The sequence below is a fragment of the Poecile atricapillus genome, chromosome Z, assembly GCF_030490865.1.
Source record: "Poecile atricapillus isolate bPoeAtr1 chromosome Z, bPoeAtr1.hap1, whole genome shotgun sequence".
Classification (NCBI taxonomy): Eukaryota; Metazoa; Chordata; class Aves; order Passeriformes; family Paridae; genus Poecile; species Poecile atricapillus.
In genome coordinates this window covers 124,751,696-124,779,677 of record NC_081289.1, presented here as the reverse complement: position 1 = coordinate 124,779,677, position 27,982 = coordinate 124,751,696, and the positions used below count along the sequence as shown (strand labels likewise).

At 36.8% G+C, this 27,982-nt stretch overlaps 1 protein-coding gene across 7 annotated transcripts in view; it reads left to right on the top strand.

Moving 5' to 3' along the window:
- Nucleotides 1–27,982, top strand: part of ERBIN (erbb2 interacting protein) — a 116,314-nt gene that overhangs the window by 10,525 nt on the left and 77,807 nt on the right. For all 7 annotated transcript variants that reach the window (XM_058864922.1, XM_058864925.1, XM_058864920.1 and 4 more), the window contains exon 3: nucleotides 9,809–9,920. The gene's annotated coding sequence lies outside the window, so the exon portion shown is untranslated. The remainder of the gene's footprint in view (nucleotides 1–9,808; nucleotides 9,921–27,982) is intronic.

The window sequence follows — 27,982 nt, the reverse complement described above, 5'->3', positions numbered from 1 at the left end:
ATTATAATTGTTTTCCTCCTTGGATATCTAAACCTGTGCACAGTATGCAGGTTTTTGGTGGCTGATTTGGTGTTTTTGGTTAATTGGAGGTGTTTTTTTTTGTTTTGGTTTTTTTTGATGTTTTTGGGTTTTTTTGAAGGCTAGTAGTGTATGTGTTTCTTTACAGTATTGAGAGAAGTATGTAATTGCTTGATACTGCAGGTAGAAAACCATGGTTGATAAAAACAAGCAGGGAAGGATTTTTCTTCTGCGCAGTGTCTGATTTCAACAAGTTCTCAAGACAAGGAGTAAGAACATTTGCAACTAATAGCTCCAGATATTGGAGGGTTTTATTATTACAAAGACAGAAGCCCAAGGCCATGTGTTTTTTTTCTTGTTATTCCATGTTGGCAAAGTAAGTGGTATTCACTTTAATTTCTCTTAGTTAGAAGGCAAAGGTATTAAAAAGTCCATAGACAGAAAAATACGTGTATCTCTGAAAGCTGTAATTTCATCTGATTGGTTTCTAACTAGTATATTGCATAATTTTTACTAATCTGAAATAATTTAAAATATAATTTAAATTAAAATAATAAAATAAATAAATAAAATAAAAATAATTTAAAATACTAAAAAATAATTTATTAAAATAAATAAAATTATTTATAAAATATAATTTAAGCCAGAGGAACAAGGTATGTATATTTTTAAAGCAATTTTTCTTGTTCTTTCTGAATGTCATTTTTCTCTTGTTTTTTCTTTCTGTTCAGTCCCTGTGATTAGAAATGGAGTTAAAGATTAACTTCCGTAAATTAACTTACATAACATCCTAGATGCTGTTCAGTCTTGTGTAAGAAATGAGAAGTTCTTAGAAGAGAGGGCAAACATTTTACTTCCATAGCTGTGGAATGCATGGATTTATTTAAAACAAGCATTTAATAATAAAGTAGCTTCATGTGAAGCAGAATCTGTAGCAGAGGCCATAACTGCTATAATTTTTGTAGCTTTTGGGGTGATTGTAAGAGATCAGTTGTAAAGCAGGTCTGGAAACTTGATGCATTCCTGTCTCTTGAACTGAAAAAGGAGGTGCTGCTGTGTTTGTTTTCTGGTTGAAATTCCACTCCCTGAGATTTTTAGCTGTCCCATGATAATGGTACCACCATTTAAGGATTTGCTTGTCTACCAAGAGGCGAGACAAATCCTGGAGTTGCCTGTTTGTATCTTGGTCAGCTCAGGGTTGTTGTTTACTTTTGTATATATTCTGGCAGTCCAGCTGCCTTCCCTGATTATGATGTGTGTTCGTTTGATTAGTCTCAGCCTTCTTTGGGATAGTTGTAAGAAAATCTATAGACATATGTTCGGTATACATGAGCTTTCCTCTTCCTCAGCCTTTCTTCTTCTTTGAAGTGTGGCATTTATCTTCATTCTAGTCATCAAATTTTGTGTTTCATGGAGTAGTGGTCCCGCTAGCCACAGAGAGGCCTGACTTGTTCAAGCACAGTTAATTCCAGTGTTTCTGCTCATGTCCCAGTTATCAATGGCTGCAGGAGTGGTCTATTGAATTGTAGGAAGTACCAGAAGTAGTAACACAAACAGGTCTATGTTTTCCTTTAGTTCTTTAGTGTACCTGAAATGTATTTCAGGTGTATAGGCAGTTATCTGTGGGTGTCCCTCTCCTCCCTGCACCTTAGACCTATCTGTTAATTCTATTGAGTCTAGCCTGGTTTGCTGGTATTTTAGTTGTGAAATTCCAGGTTAAATCTTGCTTGCACTTTAGCCCTTGTCATCATGAGTAGCAGGAATTTATTTTCAAACAGACTTCGAAATTAGTTCACACACCTGTGTTCAAGTTGGACTTGCTACTATCATAGTGTTAATGCAGTTGTTCAGAAAACATGAGCTTGATACAAAATTTGGGTTTCAGCTTTTGGAATGTGTAAATGTTGCAGATTGCAGTATACTTACAAGAGTTATAATGTATTTTCATTTCTTACTCTTTAACCAACCGCAACTGCCATCAAAGCACTTTCATAGACAAATAATGGTATGGAATCTACAGGGTTTTTTTTCCCTCTTTGCATTTATTCCAAAATTTTTTCCAAGAGTTTTCTATACTGTTGCTTGTAAGTACCTGTTTTATACTTCTTCATTAAAGAGTTGAGTTGTTTCATCATTGGTTGTTTTGTTTATTTTTAAGGTACTTTGTAACTTAATTGTACTCTATGATTCAATTAACCACAATGTATAACTGTTGTGACTTTTAAAAGCATATTGATTGTTGTGCTTTGTTTCATCCTTTCTCCTTTGCGTCTCTTAACACCTTGGTAATGTTGATTTGAGAGCAAACTAGCGGACAGCATCTTAAGAATAATTCTTTTTAATATAAAAAAACCTGTTTCTATTTCTTCTTATCAAGATTTACTGATAACTGTTTTTGAGGTGCATGGTGTGGGTGGTTCTAAGTTAATCAGTTAGTAGTAGGGGCTGTAGAAGAGGAATTTAGATGAGAAATGTGGGTGCAGTAGAGACTGGTTGAATGCATACCAAGTACTTTCCTTGCTTTACACCCAAACATCTGAAGGTTGATAGAAAAATGTGTTATTTCATGGGCTTGATTTAGGACAAATCACCTTTACTGTCAAGACTGGAAATAGGTCGCATTCTGCTCTAAGTCATGGGCATTACAGACTATAAAGTGGCAGCTTTCTGATGCTCTTGGAAGCTTGAACTGCATTTTGTCTGTCTTCACTACATTTAAAGATCAATAGGACACATGAAAGATACATCTAGATCGGTGGCACTGTTGTGTATATAAATACAAATTTTTATAAATCTATTCAGTGTATCTATTTATGGTTTGAATTACAGTTTGATATTAATTGAATGTTTTTCTAAATGTTTTTGTGACCTTAATATTAGGGCAAAGTGAACAACTGAGACTGTGAATAGTGCTTCTTTACAAAGCAACTGCCTGTACTGGTCACTTTGGAATTTAGAAAGGTTTTTTTCTATGGTTAAAAGAAAGTAAATGTATGTAAATCTCGTATGTACCATGTTGGGGTTGATGGTTTGTATACTTTTGTGCGCTTTATTCTCATTCCCTCATGTCTCTTATAAATTTAAAACATTGCTTTGTAGGCAGGTAATAGACTTTTTATTACAAAAACTTGCACAGCACTTGCTGAGCAACAGTGTCTTGAAGTTCAGACCACATCCTGTGAATATTTCTTTCAGTTTTGTAATGTAAAACCGGCTGGTACAGTCAGTGTCTGGACCAAACTGGTCACTTGATTCACTGAGCATCCTTGCTTTTTCTTGGCTGCCTGTAGATATTTATCATGGTTAATTTTTTTTTCATTTTTATAATTCCTCCCTTCTGCCCCCCCTCTCCCCCTCACCAGAACTATGAATCCAAGGCGGATTAAATTGTAAATGTGACATACATGAATGAATTTTTCCAACCTGTGCTATTGTGACTGTTAAAACATGCTTGTATAAGTTTTTTGATACATCTTTTTTGTACTAAAAGAAAAATACCAGTAATAATGAAGTTCTCACCTTTGCTATCTAAAGGAGATTTAATTTGTAAAGCCTGTGGCTAAATGTCTGGTCTTTTATTCTGCTGCATCTGCTCTGTGCACTTCCTCTTTGCTTCCGGTGTTGTTCTTTGCTTCAGAAAGAGGACAAGGTATTGAAAAGGAAGACACAGTATTGAAGGTGGAGACATGGTACTGATGGTCAGTGAGCTGTTGAGCAAACTGATCTAAATGAAAAAAAATTCTCCCCAATGCCGTGCAGGTTTAGGCTTTTTGTATCAGTTATTGATTGGACTTGCAGTGTGAGTATGCAAACTCTAGCTGTAATAAAAGGCAGGTGTGAGGGAAAAGCAGGGATTACTCTTGCTTCAGCAAGCTCTAGTTTGAACTTTGCATGATGGAGATTGACTTGCCTGTTGAGTTCCAGTTGTTGGTTTGGAATAGTCTTCCACTTACCCACCATAAATGTAAATGTCACTATTCATCATCGGTGATTTGATCCTTGATAATATATATATAAAAGTCAAAAGTGCAGGTAAGAGCTGGGATACTTATCCAGTTACATCTCCTTTTTTGGCAGATTTGTAGTCTACCACCTCCCATCTCCTATTTTTTCTTGCCATAGGGAGATTGACTTTTAGACTTAGGTTGGGACAGTAGGCTGGGAATTTAATGTTTCTCTGTAAAATGGTTTTTAGTTGCTGCAGAAGTGAGAAATAACTAACTATGGAAAAGGAGAGGAAATCGTGAAGACCTTTTCTCCTGAAAGTTGTGTTTCAGAGCACTTGCTTTTGAGACTTATATCTAGCCTCTTTAGTTAGATGGGATTTCTGGTGGCATTTTGTTTTTCATCATCTAGAGGGATCTCTTGATTGAAATGTGTAGGTCACCAGTATATGAATGTGGCATGCTATTCCTTCAGATTAGACTTCAAGGCTAGTGTGAGTGGAGAACTGACAGGTGATGGGCAGTTGGTATGATTAGTAAACAAGTTATATGTTATTACATACATGTAATAACATACATATTACATGTATTATTACAAAATGATGGACTTAGAAATGTCTGTCACTTAGAGGGTGCAATGCCTTTACAGTATTTTACTTTTTCAATTTCAGATGGGCAGGGTATTCCTTTATTATCCTCCTTTATTCATGGAGGGATTGAAATTAAGGGGGCAGAGGATGGAAGAATAGAGGACATTTTGCTTCATTGTTCTCAAATATTCTAGGAAGATTGCCAGCTGGGTGTGGAGGTACTGTGGATTTGTAGTGAGGAGCCTTGTGTAGTGGCCTCATTTGACTGTACTGCACTCATGAAATGCAGTATATTTCTGATCTTCCTGTTTCCAGAAGGGGCAAGCCCCTATATTAGAGAGGAGGTTGCACTCATGGGCATGAAGTGAACAGAAACAGCTGGTATTTGTGCTGTTACCCACTTTTCAAGACTGATACTGTGCTTATCTCTGCTTCTCTGGAGAGACTAGAGTGCAGTGATCTATTAAAGCATTAGTGAGTTTAAAATGCATTTCTTGTTATCTGAGTTTAAATTGCTCCCTTCAATGCACTTAGAATCATCTCATGACAAACCTTAAAACTGAGTTGAGGACTTTCTCCTTCTACAGGCAAACCAGTGTTAGTAGCAATTACTTCTGATAGCTTAGCTGTACATTGCCTGGTTACTGGAATACTAAGGTGTCAAATGGATAGGTCTCAGCACATCATTAAGCAGTTAAGCTATTTCTCATTACAGCAGCTGTCTATGTGTATGTCCTGCTCTTTAGTCTGTAAAATGACACCTTACCTTCTGGCTGATTGATAAGTATTCGATGTAGTATTTCAGGGGAAATAGTGTTTGCTGTAAGATAATTTGTTTTCCTGGGGTTCAAAGATAGAAAAAAGCTCAGAATAGATTATGTCCCAAATTTTCTTGAACATTATATTTGGGATGATAGCTTATGTATTAGGCTTTTTCTTTCAAATTATGTAGTACAAGGATTAAGCTATGCTGGATTTGGAGATACTGAATTCTTCATGAAGGTAGTTTTTAAATGATGATCTTCTGCATACTTGAGAGTGAGTAGCTAGTGTAATGATACTGATTTCTCTGGGACTGGAATTTTGAAAATGTGATGCAAAGGTTGGTTGTTTCTTTTCCTTCCCTAACCCCCAGATTGAAAATATACTAGGATTTTTTTATTAAATGCATTAATAGTCTAGTCAGTTATTAAGATACTGAAGTGTCTGTTGAATTTACAAATTAACACAGAAAAAGTTGCATGTTTTTTCGTGTTTCCTTCATTTGTTATTTAATTGTTGAGTCTATCTGTAATAAGAATCTAGAGTGTGGTAAATTAAAATTGACTCTGAACCTGAGGACAAGTGTTTTGTTTTTTTTTTTTTTTTGTACAGTTTTGTGTTTGCATTAATCCCTCCCCCTCTAAGTCAATGGGTGACTGAAATATTATCAACTGCTTTCACTTTTACTGTTTTTAGAGTTGCCTTTCTCCTGCATTTTTTCCACTTAAAACACAAAGATTTTTTTCTTTTTTTGATGCTCCAGTTTTAGGATTTTGGGGAAGAGTCAGATTTTGAGGGACGGGTGTGTAGTTTCAGTGCATCTGGCATGTGTTAAAATGCTGGGCAGAAAAGGTCTGTGAAAGATAACTATGTATTTTTACATTTGTTCTGCTGTGTGGTTAGAATAGAAGTTGAACACTGCTTTTTAGGTGTATGTGCCTGTATTTATATCTGTATCTTGAAATAAGGGGGTGGGGGGGGATATTTAAAGCTCCAGAAAAATTATTTGTTCGCTCTCCACTGAGATCATTCATTTTCTGGTATCAGTCCTGACACTTGAATATGAACTGTGAGTCTTGCATGCTGGAGCAATAGCCAGTAGTGAGGCTGAGCTTAGTGAGGTTACTATGTACTGCTGGAGTGGATTTCCTTCTACCCTTCCCCTGGAGTCATTAAACCAGAGAAGAATTTAGGATCCAATGTAGAATTTAAGTGTTAAGATTTCATACAAATCAGTCAGCTACTCAACATCAAGTACTTAAGCTCACGAAGTATCTGCAAGTTGATGCCCTCTCCTGCCAATTACCTAGCTTCCAATAACCATATTATCTTTTAACACTTTTAATGATTGTAGTCAAGTGTGTTTAAGCACTTACTACTGTTTTTTTTGTTTTTTTTTTTGAAGTGGAATACATATCAAAACAACTTGTAATATAGGCAAACTCATTTTTATATGTTAACTGTAATTATATGCATCCTATGTTTGTCCAGCTTTATGGAAAAAATATACAGAGTATATACTTAATTGCAGAAAGCAGTTCATGCCCAACTACATTAATATGTTTGCTAAAGTATTGATTTTGTATGTGCGCTGCTAGTAGTTATGCTCATATATTCTATTTTTCTTATTTGGCACTGTGGAATCAGCTAAACCATGCCTAAAAAAAATTTAAATAGCATTTTTAATTTTTTCATGGTAGATGAAGAAAATGGAGGGGAAGAATCCTGAGGTACTAAATTATTTTTTTTCCTGTTCATTGTGAAAGCAAAATGTTACATTTTATGCATAGATATACTGATGCAGTTGCACTGACTCAGTAAGTGCAACTAACCTTTTTTACAATACTAAAACTCAATTAGTAGAATATTTCTAAATTAATTTTACTGCTAGTCTTTTCCATTACTCACTGCTAGCATTAGTTAGTTGCTCTTACATTGCTAAGATAGTGGTGGAAGTGGCTGGCTCTGAGTGGAAGTGAAAGTAGTGTCCTTTGTGGTGTTCCATCTGGCACCTTTTTCCAGTAGGCTTAGCCAAAGTTACAGGTATCCTTGGTTTATAATGTAATATTACCAGTCATTTTAGCATAGACTCTAGGATACATTCTTGCAAAATGTGAAGTACTTGATAGCAGTACTAACCACATCTGATTTTTCACAGCACTTTAACAAAATTTCCTGTAGATAAGCAGACCTTGATCATTCATGTCATGTTGAAAAATGGAGTAACAGTAACGGTGAACTAGATACAGTAAAATGGAAAAAAAAAGTTCTGTTTTTCAAGTTTTTTTTTTTTTTTAAATTTTTTTCACAAATGTGATAGTAGAGTAAAATTCAAGCTGATTCCCCTAATCATCTTTGCAGCCACAAAAGCTCCAACATACTGTCTGCAAAGGATGATTTACGTATTCAACTGCTCAAATCTGCCTAGTTCTGGAAGTCCTGGTTGTTTGTAACTGTTCCGAAAGGGGTTTATAACTCAAGTGTAATATGGGTCCTTTTTTTGTACAGTGACCTGCCCACCAGGGGTTTGAGTTGGATTTGCTTGTTGGTATTAATTAGGTAGTGTGTTTTAATTCAAAATTACAAGTCTCTGATAATGAAAAAGCCAGAAGTAGACTGTAGCCTTAGTTCTACTTTTTAAGTTACCCTGTTGTGGGGAAAATTTGCATTAGGAGAAGTGTCAAAGGTCTTTCTTCTAGTGAGGTGTAAAATTCTTATTTTCTTACTCCTCCTCAGCTGTTAACTTTTGGAGTCTACTTTGCCACCAAGTACTTGTATCATAGATGCCAGGTAGTTACAAACTTGAATATCTAATGTGGAAGCGACAGTATATTCAACAGTCCATTCTTTATCTATAAAGATGCCAAATGTCTCAAATTGAACTGCATCTTCTCTGGAAGATCACAAGACAAGAGAGAGGAAAGTTAGTCAGCTCTCCTTAGTTAAGAGCTAAGAAAGGTATTCAGGCTTTACATCATAGACCATCAGTTTCTAAACAGGGTGTGTATGAAGAGAGTTGCTGCCTAGATGTAAACTTGTTTTAATGTGATACTTATGTTAGTTTTTGGCTGTAGGTGGGAAAGCAGTAGGAAAATTTTAGAAGTAAGGTTCCAGAGCCACCACTTTAAGGGACAACAGCCCAATTTTTTTATTCCTAGGAAAGTAGCGATGCATTCATTAACCATGACATCCTTCAGAGTCTCTAGTTGGAGTGGCCATATCACCCTGGGGAGCTGATAACAGCAATGTTTTGGAAAAGGTAGCTAAGATCTGTTAAACCTCTCTATTACTATGGATGCTTTAGGGTTTGTTAAATCTCACAGTGTTCTGGCAGTGGCAGAAACACTTTTATTTTCTTGACAATTCTGTTGCTGTTGTTTGTCTTAGAAACTTTAGGAATCTTGAAACTCCAGGAATCATGAAATTTGGTTTTGTGACTGTCTATTTAAGAACTAATCAGGATCTGATTTCCTGAAGAATAGCTTGTTTCAGGAAAGATTCCATTTATCAACGTACAAATCTAGATTGATTATACCATTTTTGGGTGGGGTGTATTAGCTCTTATAAAAACAGATGAGAAACTATTATTCTGTTTTTCGGCACTGCATTTGAACTGGCTTCAACAAATGTCACCAAGATGAGGCCATGGGTGTGTTCCACATGCATCTTAGATGTACTGCATTATTCTGGCCTACTAGCCAGGACCAGATATTAAAACTTTGTATTCTCAACATACAGAGTACATGGCAATACTCCACAAAAGCTCACCAGGCAGAGTAAGCTTGGTTCTGAGTAAGTTGGATCTGAGAAATAGATCCAACCACTTGTAAGCAACTGTCTCCATTCTTGCCAATAGCTGCGGCTGCAGACCTTGAGTAAGAACTCACGTTAAGCTAAATGAAAGGCAGCTGGCAGGTCCAGTTAAAATGATTGAAGGTTTTTTTAAAGACTCATCTGTTGCAGTGAGTTTTATTTCCCCATGAGGGCTGTGAGAACATTGATGTCTGTGTGGGTGGTATAGATTCTGTTTCAGAGAACATGCTTGAAATTCACCAGAACTTTAAAGAATGCTTTGAAGAGGAAGCTGTTCAGTCCAGGTCGAGCACATAACTTCTTGTTGGTTTTGGTTACATTTTGTTAATCTGATAATTGACTCCATTCATATAAATAACAGGGAGCTGTTTTGAGCTCTAGCTTGCTAGTAGTGTATAGGTTTTAGTTTTGGCTGCTGTAGGAGGAGATCATAATCAGTTCTGTTTTTTGTATTTTGACAAATGTTTTTTCTGTTTGCATTACATTCAGATTTGACAAAGAACAAAAATGAATGTTGGTAGAATGGTGGTTGTTGTGGTAAGCTACATATTACTGCTTCTGTGTTGTCAGTGTTTGATTCTGGTGTAGAACAAAGTAAATGTGTGGATTTGAAGCTCTTAGTTCTGTGCAAGGCTGCTTACACCCATCATTTTGAAAACACTTCTTAATTCTCTTTCACAGATCCATGTGGATGGTTTTATAAACTGTTCGACGTCCTGGTGAATCTGTGGTCCCAGCTGAGAAACTGATTCAGGCTCCTATGGTGTAAATTGGCAGTGGTGGAGTGATTTGGGTAGGTGACTGCACATATGTTGAAGGAGATAAGGGGAAATAAATGTTTTGTCACACTTTTTGTTTCAGTTACACTTTTAAATGTGTGTTAAAGTCTCCCACTGACACTTATAAGAATGACAAATTTTTAACTGCTGAATTTGTATTATGGTAGCTTGTAGGGATGATGCATAAGAAATGTGGATTGTATTTTCTTTCTCTTGAGGGGTGCTGGGGGTATTCACTGTATTGGCACTGTCTGTTGCACTTGGGTCACAGAGCATGGTCTGTTTGTGTTTTAAAGTTGGTACAGCTTTGTGTGAACACTTTGTGTAGAGGCAACCTGACTTCCATTACTTCTGCTCTATTTTTCTGCATTATTTCCTTACTTTAAATTAATAACCCATTTTATGGTAATGTATTCAGGTTATTTTTGTGCAAAAAATAAAATGAATTTTAAACAAATATTTCTGCCCTGGATAAGCTAACTTAGACGCTATTTTTCTATCTAGAGAAAGGTTAGAGTGATTTGGGTTGGTTTTATATTTGCTTTGGGGGAGTCAGCTTTTTTTTTTGTTGTTGTTGTATGCAAACAGTCTTGTGGTTCTGTATACTTGTTAGATTGTTAGTGGTATGTCTACAATGGGCTAACACTGAAGGGAGTTTTTTTTTAAATTTATTTTCCATCTCATTGTTTAATAACAGATGCATGTTGATGCTCAGGAAGGGGTCATAGAGGAACAGGGAAAAATAACTAGAATGATGTGGCCTTTTTTTTAAGAATTTTCGTCCCTAATTATAGTGCCACAAAAATCTTTAGTAGATTACAGTGTATACTGGAGTAGGATATAATCTACTGTCTTAGTCCTAATAAGGACTGTTGAGAAAACAATTTTTTTTATTCTGCTCTCACCATCTCTTAGTCTGATTCAAGAATGTATTTAGAATGCACCCACAAATATGTGTAACTAGCCACAGAAAATGTTTGACTTTTGAGAGGGGAAATATTTTAATGGCAAAAATAATGTTTTAAATGCTTAATAATTGCAGAAATTATGGGCTTGGAAATAAAGAAGTCATTATACTTAAATTAGGAAAAATTGTCAAAAGACAGTACCAAGTGTAGGAACTTTTTCTTAAAAAGGAGTTCATGGGGAAAGAATGGGTTTTAATGAAAAAAGTTAGGTTTTGGGGAGCACATGCTTTTTTTGAGAGGGAAACCCTAAATATATATATATATACTTGATATTTTGTGTGAGGCCTTCACATTATTGTTTCTGTACATCCTTGTTTACACAGCTTTTAAAAAGTGCCATTTTCCTCTGTTAAACTTTAGAGTTCTTTCATAGTTCTGTGATTAGAGAGTGATATTCTGGAAAAAGTTGTCACAAAAGAGGAATAATTTTATCATTTGGATAGGCTGGGACTTCTAATAAGCTGCTACTGTTCTGCTTACTGCCAAGCTAACCACAAAGTGGAGAATTCAGGCAGCAGTGCACAGCTTGGATTTAGAGGAGGTTCTTCCTTTTTTTTATGCTACTAATATTGTTCAATAACATTGAATATATGTAAGATAATAGACACACATATTTCGATGTTGGTAATAATTTTATGTTAAATTAGAACATTGTTTTAGAATCTGCTTGTTTTTACTTGGAAACCCTTCAGTATTACTGGGGTAATTCAAACGGTATGCTTAAATCTAGAGTTTGTTTCTTGTTTCGCAATGGTTTACTCTTAAGTCTAGTCCCTTTTTCACTCCTAATAGTTGATTTATTAGCAGCCTTGATTAATGAATCTTTACTGGGGGAAGAAAATCTCTACCCACTATAAAGAACAGGATTGTGAAGCGAATGCTTTTTCATAAGCTTGTGGCTGCACACATATCTTTAATATCTGAATTGTAAAGCATCTTGTGATAAAATACTGTAGACAAAAGATCTAGTAAGTGTTCCTCATGTTTTGTGATCATCTTGGATAGATGATTTTTAATGCCAATTTAGTGTGTGTTCTCCAGCTTCTCAAAAGTTTTGTAATGAATAGGTTTCTGGAAAAGTCACTGTAATATGTCAAGCTGCTAAATTCACAGTGAGCACAATGTTAAATGCTTAGATCCAATGTGAAGGTAATGTACCAACATGTATTTACAGTTGCTGAAATACAACATGGAAATAGAGCCCATAAACAAGTTTTTACTTGTGAATAGCCAAAGTACATGAAAGAAACATGAAACTAAAAGTTGTCAGGTTCTTTTTTTTTTTACTTTTTGTAATCCATGCACTGCCTGATACATGAAATTGACAAGATTGAAATACTCACTCTTACAGAGTATAACAGCTTCTTTTGCAATGTATTTGAAGTGTATTTGGTCTTCTGAAAATGCTTTATTTAAGGATGCAATTCTGAAGCTGTGTAATTACAGCTAGTTAAGAAAATTTCTATTTCATTGTCTTGCTATCAAGACTCTCACCGGAATAAAGAAAAGTACATTGAATGGAAAGGATCCCCTGTATCCCGTCCCTTCAGTATTCTTGTGACTTCTTTATTTTGGGCATGTTCCAAGATTCTTACATAAGCTCTGGTTTGCATATTTAATCTATGAGCCCTCTTGACTTGCTGATTCATTTCTCCTTGTAGCAATAAATGCCACCTGAAATCTCCCTCTTCCTAGTTATATTTGACAAGTTCTGGCGTGAAGTGCCTGTTCAAACGTATCTCAGGTGTTTCAGCTGTGAATGTTAAACTAGTCAGCATGAGATGTATTTTATCTTGGCAATGCACTTGGGGAACTCATTGTTCTGTGAGCCTGGTGTTCCTTGTAGTGCAGGAGAGGTTATGGACAAGCTGTCTCAACTGAAATGATTCTCAGACTCATAGGTACTTCTGTTAACATATTCTAGACTGCTTTGTTAAATGTGTTTTTTGTTTAAGGACAAATGAAGAATGGTAGTTAGTTTGTCCCTTAAGATGTGTGCACTGCTAAGAGAGTCTAAACAAGATTAAGTTATCATAGAGTTGACTTGTGTGATAAGCTTGCTGGCTGTCACATGGCCAGAACTGGGTATTGTGAGGAAAACATCCTGTCTCCGTAAAGGCAAATTTAATTCTATGCAAAGGCTAGATGTTGGCATACTCATGCTTGCATTACATAAGCAGTTCTTGCTTTTGGATCTTGTTTGTCAATTTAGTAACTAGCAGATAAAAAACTTCTTAAGCAGTGTCATAAATGTGTGGTGGTGTCAGAGAGGAAGTGTGCAGAGAATTCTTCTAAAGTATCTAAATAGCATGGCACATTCTGGCTTCCTCTTCCCTCTCTCTCCTTCTTTTCCATCTACGTTGTTCCATGGAGACAGAATCAAGTACTCGCTAGTGTAGGTGAGTGAACTTGCTTTTGACAGTTTTTGAATGTTAGCGCCTGTTTCATCAGTTAAGATACTGCTTCCGTGTCTGTTACAGACATCTCTGACAATTTCCTCCTTTCCTCTTGTTTCTTGCTTCCCCCTCTAACCCCAGGATATTTTTTTCTTAATGATCCAGTTGTATACATTATAATATTAAAGTATATTTTCCTCCTATTGGGAAGAAATGATGGTGAGACAGAAATGCCTGAAAGAATGATTTGCTTTCAGTAGGCAGCTGTGGGTAGTGCTGATGGATGTGCCATAGTTTGTTTTTCTGTCAAAACACTTTTCTTTATATGAAGAATTGTACGAGTTTACAAATTTAATTGCACAAGCTTATATAAAAAGTACAGTTTCCTTCCTGTATCATTCCTGTGTCAGGAGGATCATACAACAATGGTGTGGGGAGCTACAGATAGATGTTTTACAGAATTCCACATCAGGATAAGAAATACTGGATTTTACTGAATAAGACCAGGTGAATTTGAAGCTAGCCTATCTGCATCAAGTCTAAGGAAGCCTTGTATGCAGAAAGCAAAAGGAATGAGTTGCTTTGATTTATAGGGGAGGAGTAGCATGGGAAGTGCTGTGTGTTTTGGAATGCTATATTGCCATGTGATGTTATACTAGAGATTACACATCTGTGAAGACTTAGCCATCCAAGACAGACCATCATTTTTGTATAAATGGACAAAAGGCATAGTGTTTCTGCAGGTCCAAGTGGTCTTCTTACACTTCTGTTGATAGGCAAATGAAGACAAAGATTCTGTTAAGAGTGAGCTAGCTGACTAGGTAAGTGGGGTTTTCCTGTTACGGAGCAGCAGCTTGATTTTAGGGTGAAAAGAGATGACAGATTTTCCTCAAAGGAAAAAAAAAAAAAAAAAGATTTGAAGCAAACATCAGTTACAGAGAAGAGGCAAGTTGAATATCTGTTAAAACATGTGCAGAAGGAAAACCACCCAACTTCTTTCTCATACAAATGCAAGATACTGGAAATACTGCTTATGAAAGACAGATGAATAATTCTAAGAATGTTTATAAAGAAAAAAGTGTTGGGTACTCAGTTTGAAGGAGAAAAGAAAATGCTTATGGTTGATCTGCATAATGTCACTGACCCTTGGTTGAGAAAGTGATGTGTTTGATAGTTAAAATAGCTGCTTGCAATTTAGGAAGGGCAAAGTGAAGAAAAAGGAGAATTCTATTTTTATGAAAACTGGAAAAAAACCCCCACTTATCAATTGGTTTTCTCTGTGACCGCAGCAGAAATAGCTTGCTATGGGCTATCAAATTGCAGTCACATACAGGATGACTAGCTCCCTAAGTACAGGAAACTTCATTTTTATGTGCAGGTGGTCTTGTACTACTAATACGAAAATGTTCATTAAAAAAGATGATGGATGCAGTATTTTTAGAAGTAATTATAAAAGGATTTGGAGTCATACCTATTATTGAAAGGAGACAAATAACCAGTAGTGTATTTAAAACCTCCTTGTTTTTGATAAAGTATAAATGACTGTGAATTGACTTTGATTGTACATAATAAATATGAAGTTTAATCAGCAGCATTTATTTGTTCCTTTTTATAAAGATCACTTGGAAGCCATTCAGTGAAATCATCTGTATAGAATTCCTTTTCTACTCAGTTTTAAAGGGAAATCAGTTAAAGGATGTTTTACTAGATGCTTAGAAAACATTGAATCTAAAACAGGCTAATACAGTAGTGGGAAGTGTGCATCTGTTAATTAAATGAAGGGGAAAAAAGCTATAGCAATGAATTGTGGGTTAGAAGCTGAAGAGTTCAGAAAGTAAAGGATGAAGGGGGTCTAACTAAGATATCTAGGATGTTAATGTTAGGACCATTAAAGTGAGTGACAGTGAGATAAAATATACCAAAATACAGTTATTTTTTATAAATTTAACAGATATGTTTAATTTCCTTGGCAAAATAGGACACTAGTAATTTAGAAAGTTGAGAAGAATTTGATGATCAAACTGATTCGTTGGTAGGCTTATTCAACAGACAAATGGTTCACATTTCAAATTTTTTGATTGGTCAGAAAATTGATTGTAATCCTGTAATTAATTATGTTCATTCTGGCTTTATGGTAGAGGATTAATATTTACCCAGAATATCATGTAAAACGATGTTTTATGCTGCCTTTCTCTCCCCTTTGCACTAGTTGTGTAAGTGAGAAAGGAGCACTGCTTATCTTTTGCATTCAACCGCTGCTGTTTGAGTATACAAAACAGCTTGATTTGACTCATGGCTAGATGGAGAAGCCTTTCTGGTCTTTTTTCCTAATACCAAGCCATGTAAAAGTCAACCAAGAGAATGTTCTTACTCAGTTTAGATGTTTACGTGTTTTTTTACTTCAGTCCTTCCTTACCTTTTGTGCTAAAATGCAGACTCCAAGTAAAAAGTATTCCAGTGTAAATCTCTATTCACAGTTACAAATGCTGTAATTTATTTTGGAGCTGAAATACCTCCCCTCGAATCCAGAGGTAAAACTTTCTGAAAGTTTGGACCTTTTGTAGTAGGTCTGTTTCACGTAGGGCCGTGAAAATGATTGGAGGGCTCAAATATCTCTTCCTATTCAGACAGGCTGTGAGAGTTGGAGTTCTCCAGCCTGGAAAAGAGAAGGCTCCAGAGAGACCTTACACCTTAGCACCTTTCAGTACCTGGAGGGAGCCTGCAAGAGAGATGGAGGAGGACTCTTTGCAAGAGTGTGTAGTGACAGGACAAGGGGGAAAGAGAGTAGATTTAAATTGGATATTAGAAAGAAATCTTTTACTGTGAGAATTGCAAGGCACTCTGAACAGGTTGCCCAGAGGAGCTCAGAATGCCCCATCTCAGACTGGATCAGGGTTTGAGCAACCTGATCTAATGGAAAATGCCTTTGTCTGGGGCAAAATGGTTGAAACTAATGATCTTTAAGGTCCCTTCCAATGCCAGCCATTCTATGATTCTGTGAAAACAGAAAGCAGTTTCTATAGCTATAGTTGTAGTTGAGCCAATTGGAGCACAAGGGGAAAGAACTTAGCTTTTTTCAGATATCAAGGAAATGGCTTGACTCCTGTCTCTCACTGTAGAATTGTGTGTTTCTTCTTCTCCCTGAATAAAAAAAGTCAGGACTCAAGACTATTGATTTTCTTGGATTTTATGGTTTTTATTAAACTTAATTTTGCCTACTATGATTTAGAGCATTAAAGAAACAGACCAGGCAGATATGTCTGCTTTAAATTTTCTTCTTAGAAAGCCTAAATGTTTGTATCAGCACAGCTGTTCTATTTGGTTTTTACGCAGGTATTTGTATAGGTGTAATGTAAGTAGTGCATTTTCATTCATGATGGGTGAAATCAATTATTTTCCAAAGCTTTATCATTATCCTGTGTGTAACTTAAAGGAGTTTCAGTAAACAAACTGGAATTGCCTCTCGTGATTCAACACAAGCGTAGGATAGACAACAGGTTGATTGTCCTTCAGAACAGGTGACTTAGCTCAGTAGAGGAGCACATTATGTAGGGGATGGTGATGGTAAACACTTTTCAGTTTGATGAGCAGTACTATTTGCACAACAGCAGCCTTGTAACTGTTAGGATTTTATTTTTAAGCATTGTTGTGAAGGCAAGAGACAAGGAAAATACAAAGGAATACACAGTGAATTCATTTTATATATCTATGTGGGAATGCTATTGAAGAGAGTGGTTTTCAGAGAGAGTTGCTCTGAAGAATTGATGAAGCTGAATAAATGGTTCTAGAAGCTAACTTTACTGACTGAAGAGTCTTCCTGTTGATTTTGACAAAATGGTTTGAAAAAGTAAGTGAAAATAAGCAGTTTATATCTTTAAAGGAAAAGAGGCAAAATAGGAGTACTTAAACCAGCAATACAGTTAAGCAGTGTCCTAGAAATTATTTTTGTAATAAGTTTGTGAGGTTAAGGTTTTGTTACGGGTGTTTTATTGAGTCATGTTGCAACAGTCATGTCCAGGGAGGTGCAGCCGCTGGTGACCAATGTGGGAAATCTACTCAGGAATCCATTTATTGGGGTATCACCAACACAGGAATTAACCCAGCATAATCCAGAGATGGAGAACCCAGAACTAAGGCAGGGTAGTGGGCTTTAAAGGGTAGAGCAAGGCTGGAGTTTAGGGTCTGGGTCTAACAGGACACAGCAAGGGAGAAGCCCCAGGAGCACAAACCAATAGGGGTACAATAGGAGGGATTAATGCAGCAGAATACGACGAATTGCAAGACAAGAAAGACCTTGGGCTGACACCCCATGAGAGATTTGGGGGTGGAGCAACTCTTCCCAGATTTATAGGGCACATTTCCCCAAACGGAGGGGTAGGATCCAGTCTTCCTGGGACTTCAAGCCGTGCCTCTCACTTTAACCCTGTCTAAAAGCAAATCCCCGCCTCTTTGTGGGGCACTCCACAGTGTTTGGGGCTGGGGACAGGTGTGACTGCAGGGATTCAAAGGATGAAGAAACAATGAGAGTTGTGGGTCAGAATAATGGACAGAGTACTGGTGATTTCCAGAAGTAAGCAAAGTATGTGATAAAAACTTCGCTGATGGTTGAGTTTATGTCTTGGTTTTATATGCATTGAATTTAAGTAGACAATCCCCAGCTGTGCTTATCATCTGGAAAATTCATGTGAGACGGAAGCATGTCAGAGACACTAGTATTGGAAATGCAGGGGAGAAACCTGGGGCATGAAAAAAACCATGTTGAAACAGAGGGAAACAGCAGAGGACTGGAAACAGCAGAGGAATGGGGTGACCAACAGCAGAAGAAATCAAAATGGAAAGATATGGAACCAAGAGAGGTGACTCTTTAGGGGCTCTCATCATTACTAAGGATTTTGTCACTGGAAGGATCACCTGTAGATCTGTACTAGGTTTCTGAGAAATCTTGGACTGACAGGAGATACTAGCAACTCAACTCAGATTTTCTTTTCCCTTTTTTTATATTTTGATATTTCCCTTTTCCTTATTTTCTTTTTATTCCCATACCTCTGAAAGAGGATCCTTATTTTCAAGCACGTGAACTCTAGTGTTCTTCACATGCATTTAAAGCAAAGAAATAACTATAGATTATAAAGATTTGGTATCTGTAGGGTGTGATTACCCAGGCATTTTTACATCTAGCAAGATTAAAGTTTAAGGCTCATTAGTCTTAAACTAGTGAGTGGGTGTTAGATAAATTGGCTAAGCTCTGTCTCTCAGTATTTGCTATTTCAAATTTAGATGCTGGCCTGCCAGTCTAATCAAAGCTGTTGAAAATGTTTGTTTCTTTTTAAACAAGGCGCTAATAACACTACTCCTATCTAACTGCTAATGCTTATTCTGGGCTCTCCTTTTATGTGTCATACTGTTAGCATTTATTCCCAGCCCAGTCTTGCTATTGTGAACACTAGAAAAGATTAACTTCATGTGCATTATTTTTTGGACTTCTGTAATTTCATGGGGAAACTGGACTATGTGCATTGCCATAGAGCACAGACATTAAAACTGTTGAGTGATTTTGTCCATCATTTTAAATCTGTCTAAATTCTAATCCCTTAATGGTATTAAAATGAAAGCTGGTATCTAGAATGAAGTAAGTCCATTAATCCCACTACTGATCTTTAGTACTGAGACTTTTTCCATAGTGGAAAGTATTCTAGTGCTTTTTCAACTGTTAACAGAGCTGGCTTGCAAGTTAGGAATCAACCTGTTGGAAAAGGTTGATTTTATTCTCTTTTTTAGTTGCTGTGTCTTATGCTAGCCAGAATATTGCTTAGAGGTGTCATCTAACGCAGTTTTTCTCCTAGAAATTAGAATCCAGTAACCTGCAGATAAACAAGTGACTTTTTTATTGCTATGAAAGCTTTAAATACAGACTTAATTGATTCGCCTAGATCTTGTACTAGCTTGTTGGAGAAGATCTGGAAGATCCAGAAAAAACCTAATTTTTAGATTAAATAGATGTCAGGTTGTTCTGAAAGCTTGTATCTTATTGTTTTTGTCTTGACTCAGAACTGAGATGGAGCAGTATATAGAAGCCAGAAACCCCTAAGAACCTCCATTGTTTGGCTATCAGATCTAATAGTGCATTTCACTTATTACTGGAAGACCTTTTGAACTGTAATGGACAACTACAGTAAAAAGGATTTTGAAAGATGTATGGATATAATCTTCAAATGCATTTTAGGAGATGCATTTTGGTAGTGCTCCTGTCAGTATAAGAAGGGCATATTCCTCCAGGCAGTATATTTTTACAAGACCATTGTGCAAAGAATGAGAAATCGGCAATGAGGAGGAGCTTACTCATTTGCAGACTACACACAAACTGCCATTTCTCTGTGTGAAGCTGTGTTGGTTTAAATTAAATTTAATTTAAAAAGAGTGAGAACTGAGACAAAACAACCCTCACTGCAATCTCATTACTGAAGGAAATATAACAAACTCATACCCTGCTCCTTTCCAGAATTGCCGTCCACACATGATTTTTAAGTAATAATTGTGGGTTTGTTTTTTTCAGATTGAGAAGCTGTGTCCGAATTGGTTACTTCAAGTTCAATCAGTAGAGGGTTTGTTTTTTTTTTTAGATTGGAACAGCTAGGACTATTTTCCAATCAGTCAAATTTAGCATATTAATTTCCTTAAATTATCTTTTGAGCTGGGGATTAATTACCTTGCAGCTCTGTAATTTCAAATAACAGAATTTTTTTATTATCTTAATGAGCTGTTGGCCTTTTAGTTCAGATAGTTTATGGGCCTGGATTGTTTTGTGTGTTAGAGGGGGGTTGTTATCCTGTTACATAGCAAAAATCTAGGCGGATTCTATAGCATCTTTTCATCCGTGAAACAAATCACCTCTAACAGTATTTGCAGAATATAAATTAGCTGCAACGAAAGGGTTGGGTAGCTTAAAATTATATGTTAAAAAGTGACAATTGTGTTCCATCACGGGTTCTTGGGCTGGTAGTGAGATCTGACAGCAAGCCAAGGCTTAGTGTTTAGAAATTGGCTCAAACCATGAGATTAGGCAGTAGCATTAATCTTTTCGAGAGTAATATGATAATGTCACAGAGTTACAGATCATACTTCAGTGACAGATGGCGCATGCCTATGTGAAGTGTAGTAGGGTAAAAATACCTCTTGTTTTGATGTTTTATATGTTTAGTCACCATCAGTAGCTGTAGTAGTTACTTACAAATTTAATATCAATTCGAACAGGAAACACCAGCTTCCAGGAAGACACCTGTTCAATTGTCCAGAGCTTAAAAAAAATGTTTTGATGCTGGCCATTTGCCTTCAGGGTATATCCCTACTTCAGATCAGTGTGTTTTTAAACATTTTTTCATATCTCTGTTTCTACATTGTTGCTGCTTGACTATATAATTTTTGTTTTCAATATAGAAATGTAGTATTTCTCCTGGTGTCTTTGTTACTGTTTATAGACAACACTAAATTTCAGGTTGGTGTGTGCAATTGAAATTATAACAAGTATCTGATAGTTCTTTTTTTATTTAAACCCACTCAGACAAGCAATAAAACACAAATATTTTTGTTTTACTTCACATGTTAAGAGCACAGCTGAGGTTTCCTTTGTGGATATGAATATTTAACAATTTTGCAAGCATGTTGTCAGATTGCTGATTGTATTTGTAATCAAACTAGCCAGTGAAGTCTCTTAATTCAATTTTGTAAAGCAGTGGGGAACAAAAATGCAGAAGGAAGTAAAAGGTTCATCATAGCAATTGTTAATTGGAAAGTTATGCCTCTACACATGTTGGGGGGAAATAACATCTAAAAATAGCTTTAAGTGTTGCTTGACTAGCACTTCTCACCTCTGCCCTGAAAGGAAAGAGAACTCAGGAATTTACATACCCTAACAATGACTTGGCTGGTATTGTGAGATCTATAATTAAGTGTACAATTATAGCAACTGTTTTCTGATAGTTTCTTCTCTTTTTGAGACAATTTCAATGTGAAATCTCCATTATGCTATAAAATCATGTTTCTGAGCTATAGAAATGTAAAAGATTAATCCAATTCCTAATATCAATTTCATAACATACTAAGATAACTTAGGTTTTATTAGTTCTAAGAATTCAGTATTTTATGCATAATTAGATAATTTCAAGTATAAAGACTCAGCTGTTTAGCAGCAGTATCTCCTGGACCAACCAGTAGCCATAAAAGGCCACAGGCACAAGATGAATTCAAACATTTGATGCCACAACATTCTCGGAATTGGTAAAATTTGTAATCTGAATTCTGTCATGACCATCTGTATTTTGATAGTTTGAAACAGCTCTAGGGTTTGGTTTTGTGCGTAACCTGTGTCATAACTGGCAGAATATCAGCCTACTATAGGATGTGTATTGAAGGTATATTTGAGTCCTAGGTTTTAAATGGAGAGAAATAGACCATCTTTATTGGTCTTACTATTGGGGTGTAAAACAATATGTGGTTCATCCGGAGTGCTGGAAACCTATATTCAAATATTATCCAGGAGGACTTGAGCCTTAGGTCATTTGTCAGGACAAGAATGCACACTCTATGACAATCTTGGGTTCATTCAAATGGAGGATTTGTCCTAGGATTTATTTGATTAAGTTTCATGTATTATTGGAGAATTCAGTATCCAGTTTTTTATTCCATGTGCTTTCTGTTTCTCTAATGATTGGACACACTTGATTTAGTATCTAGATCACTTCTTTTTTCCTCATATTAAATAGTTAACATGTTATCTGTTAGTGAGTCAGCATCTACTTAGGCAATATTTAGACAAGTACTGTTTGCACACAAAGTGTGGGTGTTGGCTGCCACCAGCATTTTATACATGCCCATGGTCTCTATAAGACTTGGTGCCATATTTCTGAAGTACTGCATAAATAAAATTAGATATGTCCCTCCCTAAAGTATGTCAATATCTAATAAAAGATGTGAGTGTGATTAAGTGGGGGAGGAAAAAGTGTTTATCTGATGTATGGCAGTAGACAAAAAGAAACAAGGATCATGATAATAGCATAATACAAGTTTACCACCTAATTAATTTTGATCAAGTATGTCTTTTCTAGAAACAGAAGTGTACATTCTGGTGTTGTTTTGTATGTATATATGATAGAGTTTTGTGGTTTTAGCTATCAATATTACTACTGATTCAATTGGTATAATCTGTCTTATGTATTCTTTTTCTCTTTGTCACTTCTTTTCCAAATTTTCCACATTCCTTATCTTTCCCATCATCAGTCTCTCTTGTTCTGCAGTGAAAAAAGGCTGAGTTCTGACCTCATTTGCTGTGGCTAACAACAGTAGGACTGAAAAAGCTTTGACCTTTTGGAGTGGTCACTGTCTAGGATCCATGTGCTGATGGGAAACTAAAGAATGAAGGGGGGCAGGGGTGAAAAGGAACAGGGCTGCATAGGAGCAAAGGGTGAAGGCATCAGATAAAAGAGTTAAAAGAGTTTTCTCTTCAATTTGCAGTCTCTCTTGTTATACTGAGTGCTCGTGTCACATTGTTTTTGGTGCTAATTGGCCTCTCCGTGTCATATAGGTATGTTCAGTTATTTCAAAAGTTAATGTCAGTTCTCTAGTAGCAGTGGAAATCTTTGAAATGGCTGAAGCTTGTGTGAAAGTTTTAGCTTGAAAAAAAGAATCCTTTTTTTCTTTTTAATTTCCATATTGAATCAAGTTGTAGTCTTTCTGTTACCACTAACAACACAGCTTCTTCCGTTACGGTCAGGGCTAACTAGACCTCAGTGTGTAGCTTGACACAGCTGCTCACTTTTAATCACTGAGTTAGCACAACTGCCACTTTCAGAAAAATGGTTAGGTAAAAAATTGTGACACTCCACGGGGTACAGACTGCTGCTGTTCTGGAATGTGTTGGGTTTGTCCTTAAGAATGACCTGTGAGGCCAAGATAAGTGGTCTACAAAACCACCTCCTCTGGTAGTTTTCTGCTGTGCGCGGTTTATTTTTTGTTTTTAATTAAGTTTGGGTACCTGCTGTATTGTATACTTCAAAGACAGGAATCAAGTTGTTATGAAGAGGTTACTAAACTTGTTTATTTTGAGTTAAGACAGGTATATATTAAATGAGTACAGTGTTAAAGGATGCTATGAATAGTAACGTTTTAAAGCCTTCCTAAAATTCTTTGTTTTTAGCGTTAAGTTGGGAGTAGAAAACCAGTGTTGTTTCTGTTTTTTGTGTTTTCATTTTTGTCTTGGTTTTTGGTTACTTGAGCTAATGTGATGGCATTGAATAACAGAAACAGTAAACATTAGTAATGCCTTAAGCAGAATGATTAAGAGCAGCATACAGTAAAGTTTAATCCCCCTCGCATTTACCATTCTGGAAAGCAATCTTGATTTATAGGTATCAATAAATTGTAAGTTTGTGAAAACTACTTACCTGTAAAGCAGAGTATATTGATATAAGCCGTCTTCATTCTGCAAAGGGAATTGCCTGATGGCATTTTTTTGATGTGAGCTGGAACATTTTACATTATACGTTCATGTATGATTGAGTCAATATGTGATTATTCAGGTGCTTTAGGAGGACTTGGAATGTGACTACCTTAGTAATTGCATTGACTGGGAAATTTTGCTAGAGTAGAGGCACAGGAACATATAACACCATGGTAAACAAAAAACACTAAGTCTCAGCTTTCTTCCCTGGAAATGTTTCCAAATAATCCAACTGATCTGCTTCCTTTTTTTTGCAAACTAACATTGACTTCAGCTCAAAAGTAGAGTTTGATTTTGTACCAGCTAATGTTGGTTTGCTCTGATGTGGTTAGGCTGGGTGGTGGGTTGGACCACATGATCTAGAGAGGCACCTAAGAACCTCCATCATTCTTAAGTTCTCAGCGCTTGGAGAAAGAAAGTAAGAGTGCTATATCTTACTGCTCCTCTGGAGAATATGGGGTTTAAAGGCAATTAGAAGTCACAATGTGATTCTTCCCTGCAACGGCTATACCTTCTGAGGGTGTTGTAGATCTAACTGTTTATGCTAAATAACAACATGGTATTTTGTTCTTTATATTATAGAATAACTTTTCAGAGCATATGTGCTGAGGCTTATGCTTCAGGAAACAGGCATCTTGATTCGTATATGATTTCTTGCAGTTTGATGAGATCTGAAACTCCTCCAATCTGGTGCATGTGCATTATGGCAGTTTTTCACTGATGACATCACATGTAGACATACTGGTAATTTCTACACTAACTACTGTTATAAAAGGTAGACCAGACAATTTTCCTAGGTCTAGGTATGCTTGTTTTGTTGCAAAACTATAATTTGCACTCAGATGTTTTGACAAGTTTTTTGTAGCTGTATCCACTGAGGTGGAAATACTGCCTTTAAAAAAATTTAGGCCACAGGTGCAGTCTTCATTTATGCCTTGGAGACCCTTTTTTGACCAACTTCCCCAAGGAAAAGTAGTCAGCCACAAAATCCAGTAGCTCTGATATATTCATGTGTGCACAGGTATGAATGTGTTTCCTTAGCTGTCTTGTGTAGAAGTGCTGTTATGGTATTTTAGATAACAAAACTTCACTTTATTGCATTCTAGGCAGGCCATTAAGTTTTAAGATAATTAAAAAGGCCTCTAATAGAACTGTAGATAATCTGACAGAACAGTGAAACTCTTAATAATAAAATGTAAGTCGTATAGGAAGTTAGCCAGTCCACGGAGCTGTAGTGCCTTTCATATTCCATATGTTGGTCAGCATATCTGTAGCCCTTGCCAGAACACTTTTGAACTGCATGTCCCCTACAGTACACCAGCAGGTTATTTTGGGGCATTCTGGAAGCAAATGTGAACCTTTGTGTGCCTGCTTAGAATGTGCCATCAGCTGTCCTCTTCCCGCATTAAAGAATTCTGGATGTCAGCAGCTGTGACAGCATTGGTACTAAGAGGTAACAAATCCTCAAGTAGGTCAGTCTCATGCTTAAGGTAATGTTTCATTATTAGCATCTTAGACTTGACCATCTAAAATCAGTAGAAAGATAGTTCCGCTCCCTGAAACTTGATAGATTTCTGTCACTGAGATATTTCAGTGTTTCTTTGCTTCACTCTAAATGTCTGTCTTTGGTTCAGATACTGAAACAACAAGAAACAGTGGGACAGGATGACAGCATCTGCTTCCTGGAAAAACAAGATGGATTTGTTTTTTAGATTGGTTTCTGGATCCTTTGTGTCTCCCTGGGCTTTCTCTGTTATTCCTCCTTGTTCTCCAGTCTGGGAACCTGAGATGAACTAAGCTGTCTGTGGTCTACAGGCCTTTCTACTTTGTGCAAAATATGTTTAATTTCAAAAGATAGACTGTCTAGAGATAAATATTTTCTCAGCTGTGTTTATCTTTTGTTTCCTCAATCAAAATCATATGTTGTTTTGTTTGTTCAAGTTAGCTCACTGTAAACCACACATTTCTGTCCAATGTGGCAGGTTGTGAATTAGAATATTGCCAGAAAACACTGCCAGTAAAACTTATTGTCATTCTGTATGAAATGATTATGCACATCTTCATGTACTCCCCTGATAGTTAAAAAATAAATCTGGCTATGGGTATCCTTTGGCAGGCAAAGTCTTCTTGTGTGATGATACCAGTGGTGCATACAGTTGTTCTTCCTCAGTCTTCTTGGAACCCCTGATATTCCTCATCCCCTTTTCAAATGGCACAAAACCAACTAATCTCCTTGCCCTCAAATTGTTCTTGGTTTACTAGGCAGACGTTAGTGGTTCAGTATGGGATCTCTTTCTGCTTAATACGAGTCTCTGGTATGGATAATTTTGATCAGTCTAAAGTCTTTGTAGCTAAATGTACTTTCTTGCTTAATATGAATGGCTATTTAAGAACAAGCACAGATCATCTGGATTCTGCAATACTCTCCTGGAGTTATTTAAAGAAATACTTTGCTGGTTTTACTGTTTCCAGTATTTAAAATGGAGGACAGTTATCGAGGGATGCAGTTGGTAAGATACTTACTTCCAACCCTTCCTGAAATGAAGAGCATGTTGTGGTTTACCCATTCTTTCTTGCTCTCTCTTTTCTGTTTCATTTTGGTTTTGTTTCCTAAAACAGTTTGGAGAAAGTAAAAACTGCATGAGCCTCATTCATTGTACTGAAGTATGACCCTATATCCTCATCTGTTTTGTGAAGGTTTGCTACGTATTCTGGGTACATCAGTATTCTTTCAAAGTTGACCTCCAAAAGCAATTGAAAGAATTCTGAGGATTTGAGGTAAACTGTAACCCCATTGTAGAAGGCAGCCAAGTTTTTCAGACCTGAACTTCTCCTTTGTGAAGACATGCTGGATATCACAAATCACCTTTTTGTTTTCTGTGTGCCTTAACAGAGTTTTCTGGAGGATATGCTCAGTGGTGATCTTTATGGGCAGTGAGGTGAGGTCTGACCGACTTGTAAATTCTTAGGTCTTTATTTTCCTTTTTAAAAATGGTGGTTATGTGTCCTTTTCCCAGTCTTTAGAACTTCCACAACTTGTCAAATATGATAGGTAGTGGCTTATCTGCTTCCTTTGTCAATTCCTTCAGGATCTATGGATGTACCTCATCAGGTCCCATGGACTTGTGAACCTTCACATTCACTTAGATGATTTCAAGTCAGATCTTCTTCTATAGCAGGTAGTTAGTTCTTCATTGTTCCTGTCCCTGCCTTTGCCATCTGCAGCTCTGGTGAGGTGGCTGGAGAACTTCCTGTTGAAGACTGAGACAGAAAAGTAATTGAGTGCTTTGGCCTTCTCCATATCCCAGGTAACCAATTCTCCCATTTCCCTTGGAGAGGACTCACATTTTCATAGTCTTCCTTTTATCACCCATGTGCCCATAGAAATAACAGAAATCACCTTCCTTCTTTAAGGAAGGAACCTTAAAGATCATCTAGTTCACACCCTCTTTCTGTGGACACTTCCAAAGATGGGGCATCCACAACTTTTCTGGGCAATCTGTTCCAGTGCCTCATCATCCTCATGGTAAAGAGTTTCTCGTACTGCACACGGTACTCTTGGTGGGATGTTACAAAGACCAGAAGAGAGAGGCAGAATCACCTCCTTTGGTTGCTGTTTTGATACAGGTCAGGATACACTTGACTTTTTGGGCTGTGAGCACACACCGTTGTTCAGCTTTTTATCCAGAAAAACCCTCAAGTTCTTCTTGACAGGGCTGCTCTCGCTCCCAGTCTGTGTCTGGGATTGCCCCAACCTAAGTGCAGCACCTTGTATTTGGTGTTGTTGAACTTGGAGGTTCTTGTGGACATGCTTCTGAAGTTTGTCGAATTCCCCCTGTATGGCAAAGAAGCTATCTTATGGAAGCTTTTCTTGTTGTCCTTGATGCCTCTGGCCAGATATAATTTTTGCAGCGCTTTAGTTTTCCTAACCAGATCCCTGACTGCTCAATCTTTCACTATTTTTCTTAGGCTGTCTGTTCTTGTTATCACCCTCTGTAGTCTAAAGCCAGTGGTAAATTGGAACTGAAATATTTCAGTGGAATGAGAAATACTTGCTCAGTTGTGAGCAACCCTGGAGTGCATTGGAACGTGATTGAAACGGCTGCTCTGGGTCAGACTGGCAGTCCATCTGGCAAGAATTTTCTAGTAGCGTTTGGGTTTTAATTAAGAGAGAGTAGGAAAAAGATGGATACTTAAGATAGTTCCCCCAAGTACTCTCT